This window comes from Cryptomeria japonica, unplaced genomic scaffold, assembly GCF_030272615.1.
Source record: "Cryptomeria japonica unplaced genomic scaffold, Sugi_1.0 HiC_scaffold_399, whole genome shotgun sequence".
Lineage (NCBI taxonomy): Eukaryota > Viridiplantae > Streptophyta > Pinopsida > Cupressales > Cupressaceae > Cryptomeria > Cryptomeria japonica.
In genome coordinates this window covers 51,775-60,000 of record NW_026729220.1, presented here as the reverse complement: position 1 = coordinate 60,000, position 8,226 = coordinate 51,775, and positions in this window count along the sequence as shown.

Below are 8,226 nucleotides of genomic sequence, written 5' to 3'. Positions count from 1 at the left end.
AGGAAGCCTGGACGAAAGAGGCTACGAGGTCACCTCGAAGCGGTCTAAGAATCGGGCGCACTTGGGGCGACTACCAGTGCCAACCCCTTATCCCGCGGTGCGTCCGACACACAGAAATTTCCAAGGCGGCCAAGGAGCCTCCCCGCATAGCAATCGGGGTGTGAGGTTACGGATGCAGCATTGATAGCAATCGAGGTGGGAGGCGAAGGATGCAGAAGTGAGAGCCGAGGGATGTAGCAGAGATAGCAATCGGGGTGTGTGATGCAGAAGAGATAGCAATCGAGGTGTGCGGTGGGAAGGGCCCAGCAGCCAGAATGCATGAAGCGACGGATGAAGCAGTGATGACAACCGGGCTGTGAGGAGAGGAGGGATGCAGCCAAGAAAGCAATCAGGGCTCGAGGCAAGGGATGCATCAAGGATAGCAATCATGTTGTGAGGCGAGATTCCAAAGGCTAAACGTGAGAGGCTGCAGGGTCGACTCAGAGAGGTCTATGCATGTGAGAGGCTGAAAGCAAGGTCAACTCGGAGCGGTCTATGCATCGGGCGCGCTTGGGGCGACTACCAGTGCCAACCCCTTATCCCGCGACGCGTCCGACAAAGAGAACGTTCCAAGGCGGCAGAGGAGGTTACCAGCCGAAGGATGCAGTAGCAATAACAGGTATAGTTCCGCGGCGGCCGAGAAGACTCACCGCATAGGAATCGGGATGCGAGGCGAGGGATGCGGCGGGAAGGCCCCGACGGCTAAACGGAAGAGGCTGCAGGGCCGCCTCGGAATGGTCCAAGCATCGGACGCGATTGGGACGACTACCAGTGCCAACCCCTTATCCCGCGATGCGTCCGATACACAGATAGTTCCAAGGCGGCCGAGGAGCCTCACCGCATATCAATCGGGGTGCGAGGCGAGGGATGGGGCGGGAAGGCCCCAACGGCTAGACGGAAGAGGCTTCAGGGCCACCTCGGAATGCTCCAAGCATCGGACGCGCTTGGGGCGACTACCAGTGCCAACCCCTTATCCCGCGATGCGTCCGATACACAGATGGTTCCAAGGCGGCCGAGGAGCCTCACCGCATAGCAATCGGGGGTGCGAGGCGAGGGATGGGGCGGGAAGGCCCCAACGGCTAGACGGAAGAGGCTTCAGGGCCGCCTCGGAATGGTCCAAGCATCGGACGCGCTTGGGGCGACTACCAGTGACAACCCCTCATCCCGCGATGCGTCCGATACGAAGATGGTTCCAAGGCGGCCGAGGAGCCTCACCGCATAGCAATCGGGGTGCGAGGTGGGGGATGCGGCGAGATGGCCCCAACGGCTAGACGGAAGAGGCCACAGGGCCGCGTCGGAATAGTCCAAGCATCGGACGCGCTTGGGGCGACTACCAGTGACAACCCCTTATCCCGCGATGCGTCCGATACGAAGATAGTTCCAAGGCGGCCGAGGAGCCTCACCGCATAGCAATCCGGGTGCGAGGTGGGGGATGCGGCGAGATGGCCCCAACGGCTAGACGGAAGAGGCTGCAGGGCCGCCTCGGAATAGTCCAAGCATCGGACGCGCTTGGGGCGACTACCAGTGACAACCCCTTATCCCGCGATGCTTCCGATACGAAGACAGTTCCAAGGCGGCCGAGGAGCCTCACCGCATAGCAATGGGGGTGCGAGGTGAGGGATGCGGCGAGATGGCCCCAACGGCTAGACGGAAGAGGCCACAGGGCCGCCTCGGAATAGTCCAAGCATCGGACGCGCTTGGGGCGACTACCAGTGACAACCCCTTATCCCGCGATGCATCCGATACGAAGATAGTTCCCAGGCGGCCGAGGAGCCTCACCGCATAGCAATCGGGGTGCGAGGCGAGGGATGCGGCGAGATGGCCCCAAAGGGTAGACGGAAGAGGCTGCGGGGCCGCCTCGGAATAGTCCAAGCATCGAACGCGCTTGGGGCGACTACCACTGCCAACCCCTTATCCCGCGATGCGTCCGATACACAGATAGTTCCGAGGCGGCCGAGGAGCTGGGGGATGCGGCGAGATGGCCCCAACGGCTAGACGGAAGAGGCTGCAGGGCCGCCTCGGAATAGTCCAAGCATCGGACGCGCTTGGGGCGACTACCAGTGACAACCCCTTATCCCGTGATGCGTCCGATACACAGATAGTTCCGAGGCGGCCAAGGAGCCTCACCGCATAGCAATCGTGGTGCGAGGTGGGGGATGCAGCGAGATGGCCCCAACGGCTAGACGGAAGAGGCTGCAGGGCCGCCTCGGAATGGTCCAAGCATCGGACGCGCTTGGGGCGACTACCACTGCCAACCCCTTATCCCGCGATGCGTCCGATACACAGATAGTTCCAAGGCGGCCGAGGAGCCTCACCGAATAGCAATCGGGGTGCGAGGCGAGGGATGCGGCGAGAAAGCCCCAACGGCTAGAGGGAAGAGGCTTCAGGTCCGCCTCGGAATGGTCCAAGCATCGGACGCGCTTGGGGCGACTACCAGTGACAACCCCTTATCCCGCGACGCGTCCGATACACAGATTGTTCCAAGGCGGCCGAGGAGCCTCACCGCATAGCAATCGGGGTGCGAGGCGAGGGATGCGGCGAGAAGGACCCAACGGCTAGACGGAAGAGGCTTCAGGGCCGCCTCGGAATGGTCCAAGCATCGGACACGCTTGGGGCGACTACCAGTGACAACCCCTTATCCCGCGACGCGTCCGATACACAGATAGTTCCAAGGCGGCCGAGGAGCCTCACCGCATAGCAATCGGGGTGCGAGGCGAGGGATGCGGCGAGAAGGACCCAACGGCTAGACGGAAGAGGCTTCAGGTCCGCCTCGGAATGGTCCAAGCATCGGACGCGCTTGGGGCGACTACCAGTGACAACCCCTTATCCCGCGACGCGTCCGATACACAGATAGTTCCAAGGCAGCCGAGGAGCCTCACCGCATAGCAATCGGGGTGCGAGGCGAGGGATGCGGCGAGAAGGACCCAACGGCTAGACGGAAGAGGCTTCAGGGCCGCCTCGGAATGGTCCAAGCATCGGACGCGCTTGGGGCGACTACCAGTGACAACCACTTATCCCGCGATGCGTCCGATACACAGATAGTTCCAAGGCGGCCGAGGAGCCTCACCGCATAGCAATCGGGGTGCGAGGCGAGGGATGCGGCGAGAAGGACCCAACGGCTAGACGGAAGAGGCTTCAGGGCCGCCTCGGAATGGTCCAAACATCGGACGCGCTTGGGGCGACTACCAGTGACAACCCCTTATCCCGCGACGCGTCCGATACACAGATAGTTCCAAGGCGGCCGAGGAGCCTCACCGCATAGCAATCGGGGTGCGAGGCGAGGGATGCGGCAAGAAGGACCCAACGGCTAGACGGAAGAGGCTTCAGGGCCGCCTCGGAATGGTCCAAGCATCGGACGCGCTTGGGGCGACTACCAGTGACAACCCCTTATCCCGCGACGCGTCCGATACACAGATAGTTCCAAGGCGGCCGAGGAGCCTCACCGCATAGCAATCGGGGTGCGAGGCGAGGGATGCGGCGAGAAGGACCCAACGGCTAGACGGAAGAGGCTTCAGGTCCGCCTCGGAATGGTCCAAGCATCGGACGCGCTTGGGGTGACTACCAGTGACAACCCCTTATCCCGCGACGCGTCCGATACACAGATAGTTCCAAGGCGGCCGAGGAGCCTCACCGCATAGCAATCGGGGTGCGAGGCGAGGGATGCGGCGAGAAGGACCCAACGGCTAGACGGAAGAGGCTTCAGGGCCGCCTCGGAATGGTCCAAGCATCGGACGCGCTTGGGGCGACTACCAGTGACAACCCCTTATCCCGCGACGCGTCCGATACACAGATAGTTCCAAGGCGGCCGAGGAGCCTCACCGCATAGCAATCGGGGTGCGAGGCGAGGGATGCGGCGAGAAGGACCCAACGGCTAGACGGAAGAGGCTTCAGGGCCGCCTCGGAATGGTCCAAGCATCGGACGCGCTTGGGGCGACTACCAGTGACAACCCCTTATCCCGCGATGCGTCCGATACACAGATAGTTCCAAGGCGGCCGAGGAGCCTCACCGCATAGCAATCGGGGTGCGAGGCGAGGGATGCGGCGAGAAGGACCCAACGGCTAGACGGAAGAGGCTTCAGGGCCGCCTCGGAATGGTCCAAGCATCGGACGCGCTTGGGGCGACTACCAGTGACAACCCCTTATCCCGCGACGCGTCCGATACACAGATAGTTCCAAGGCGGCCGAGGAGCCTCACCGCATAGCAATCGGGGTGCGAGGCGAGGGATGCGGCGAGAAGGACCCAACGGCTAGACGGAAGAGGCTTCAGGGCCGCCTCGGAATGGTCCAAGCATCGGACGCGCTTGGGGCGACTACCAGTGACAACCCCTTATCCCGCGACGCGTCCGATACACAGATAGTTCCAAGGCGGCCGAGGAGCCTCACCGCATAGCAATCGGGGTGCGAGGCGAGGGATGCGGCGAGAAGGACCCAACGGCTAGACGGAAGAGGCTTCAGGGCCGCCTCGGAATGGTCCAAGCATCGGACGCGCTTGGGGCGACTACCAGTGACAACCCCTTATCCCGCGACGCGTCCGATACACAGATAGTTCCAAGGCGGCCGAGGAGCCTCACCGCATAGCAATCGGGGTGCGAGGCGAGGGATGCGGCGAGAAGGACCCAACGGCTAGACGGAAGAGGCTTCAGGGCCGCCTGGGAATGGTCCATGCATCGCACGCGCTTGGGGCGACTACCAGTGACAACCCCTTATCCCGCGACGCGTCCGATACACAGATAGTTCCAAGGCGGCCGAGGAGCCTCACCGCATAGCAATCGGGGTGCGAGGCGAGGGATGCGGCGAGAAGGACCCAACGGCTAGACGGAAGAGGCTTCAGGGCCGCCTCGGAATGGTCCAAGCATCGGACGCGCTTGGGGCGACTACCAGTGACAACCCCTTATCCCGCGACGCGTCCGATACACAGATAGTTCCAAGGCGGCCGAGGAGCCTCACCGCATAGCAATCGGGGTGCGAGTCGAGGGATGCGGCGAGAAGGACCCAACGGCTAGACGGAAGAGGCTTCAGGGCCGCCTCGGAATGGTCCAAGCATCGGACGCGCTTGGGGCGACTACCAGTGACAACCCCTTATCCCGCGATGCGTCTGATACACAGATAGTTCCAAGGCGGCCGAGGAGCCTCACCGCATAGCAATCGGGGTGCGAGGCAAGGGATGCGGCGAGAAGGACCCAACGGCTAGACGGAAGAGGCTTCAGGGCCGCCTCGGAATGGTCCAAGCATCGGACGCGCTTGGGGCGACTACCGTTGCCAACCCCTTATCCCGCGATGCGTCTGATACACAGATAGTTCCGAGGCGGCCGAGGAGCCTCACCGCATAGCAATCGGGTTGCGAGGCAGATTATTGGGAAGGGAACCCCCTGGGATGCGGCTCAAGCAGTGCCCAAAGGGACTGGAATGCGGAATCACATCGAGAGACCCAAATGCTATACGAGGGCTCAAATCGAATTATCGATTTGGCCACGACATGGACGCATCGGAACGACTACCTTTGCCGAACCACTCGCAATTGCATCCATACCGAAACCAATAGACATTTCCGTTAGAGCCCTCGCATAGCATTCGGGAATCTCGCATGCCCCTCTAAATCGACCAATGCTGGCGCTCAACGAAAATCCGAGCGCTACCACCGTTCGAGCGCCAGCATTGGTCGAGTTAGAGGGGCACGGGGGAGAATGCTCCAGTCAACACCTCCCCTATATAAGTTATTTGTCCGATTCTCGCACAACCGTAGTCTGCCTCGTCGAATCAAACAACGGTCCCAGATTCCGACTTCCGTTCCGTAGAGACCCAAAAGCTAGATGGAGGCTCGCAAGAAAGAGAGTCGGCGCATAGCAATCGGGTTTCTCGAACGTTTAGGGACCGAGCTCACTTGCGGATAGGGCAAAATCCGCCAAGCAACCCAAAAGCTAGACGGGGGCTCGAATCGAATCGCCTAGGCGGCCACAACAACGACGTGTTGGATCGACTACCAGTGCCAAACCATTCAGCAAGACTAGTCTGTGTCGAGGCCGGATAGAGATTCTCAGAGAGCGCCCGTATAGCATTTAGGAGACCTGCCGCGTCCCTCACACTCGACAAATGGTGGTGCACGTTTATAAATCCGAGCGATCCCAACCCTTTCAAGCACCAACATCGGTCGAGATAGAGGGGCACGGAGGGGGCTGCGTGAGACAACACAGTCCCCTATATAAGTTATTTGTCCGATTCTCACACATCCGAAGAATGGTCATCAAATCGGACAACAGCCCAAACTTCCGACTTCCGTCCCAGAAAGCCCAAGAGCTATCTAAAACGTTCATGGCCGGAACTCGATCGCGGCTATACCAGTCCGCCAAGCAACCCAAAAGCTAGACTGGAGCTCTAGTCGAATCACCTCTGTGGCCATTGCAAGGACGTGTTGGAGCGACTACCATTGCCGAACCATTCCGCAGGTCGAGTCCATACCAAGGCCGCATAGAGATTCACGATGAGCTCCTGCATAGCAATCAGGAGACTTGCCGTGTCCATCACAATCGATAAATCCTGGTGCAAGATTTTTGCATCCGAGCGCTCCAACCAGTCGAGCACCAGCATCAATCGACATAAACGGGCACGGGGGGAGGATGCTCGAGAACACTACCTCCCCTATATAAGTTATTTGTCCGATTCTCAAGCAGCCGAAGTCTGGTCATCGAATCGGGTCAAAGACCACAACTTCCGACTTTACCCACAATGCAAGTCATCGAATCGAACATCGGCCCCCGAGTCGGACTCCATGCGTATGTCAGGTCATCGGACCCAAATTCCGCCTTCCTGCGCATGGCGGGCCATCAATATCAACTCGGTCATCGGACCCAAACTCCGCCTTTCTGCGCATGGCACGCCTTCAAATCGGTCATCGGACCCAAATTCCGCCTTCCTGTGCATGGCGGGCCATCAACATCAACTCGGTCATCGGACCCAAATTCCGCCTTTCTGCGCATGGCACGCCATCAACTCGGTCATCGGACCCAAATTCCGCCTTCCTGCGCATGGCAGGTCATCGGACACAAATTCAGACCTCGCCAATATGCCTACGTATCGAATCGGTCATCGGACCCAACTTCCGACTTCATCCATACTGTAGGGTCTTTGAGGTTGGCGCGGTGCGCTCAACCCGGGGAGTCGACCCATCGAAGCATACACCTCCCCTATATAAGCTATTTGTCCGATTCCCACACCTGTGTAGTTTGCACCTCTGACCAGGACATCGACCCCAACTTCCGAACTTGACTGCAACGACGGCACCAGCGCCTTGGTGCGCACCTTGCGACGCACAGTCCCAACATTCGCCTTCCTGCACATGGCAGGTCATCGGACCCAAATTCCGACCTCGCGAGTATGCCTACATATCGAATCGGTCATCGGACACAACTTCCGACTTCATCCATACCGTAGGGTCTTTGAGGTTGGCGCGGTGCGCTCAACCCGGGGAGTCGACCCAACGAAGCATACACCTCCCCTATATAAGCTATTTGTCCGATTCCCACACCTGTGTAGTTTGCACCTCCGATCAGGACATCGACCCCAACTTCCGAACTCGCCTGCAACGACCGAACCAGCGCCTTGGTGCGCACCTTGCAACGCACAGTGCCAACATTCGCCTTCCTGCACATGGCAGGTCATCGGACCCAAATTCCGACCTCGCGAGTATGCCTACATATCGAATCGGTCATCGGACCCAACTTCCGACTTCATCCATACCGTAGGGTCTTTGAGGTTGGCGCGGTGCGCTCAACCCGGGGAGTCGACCCAACGAAGCATACACCTCCCCTATATAAGCTATTTGTCCGATTCCCACACCTGTGTAGCTTGCACCTCCGATCAGGACATCGACCCCAACTTCCGAACTCGACTAAAAAGACCGCACCAGCACCTTGGTGTGCACCTTGCAACGCACAGTGCCAACATTCGCCTTCCTGCACATGGCAGGTCATCGGACCCAAATTCCGACCTCATGAGCATACCTACTAATCGAATCGGTCATCGGACCCAACTTCCGACTTCATCCATACCGTAGGGTCTTTGAGGTTGGCGCGGTGCGCTCAACCTGGGGAGTCGACCCATCGAAGCATACACCTCCCCTATATAAGCTATTTGTCCGATTCCGACACCTGTGTAGTTTGCACCTCCGCTCAGGACATCGACCCCAACTTC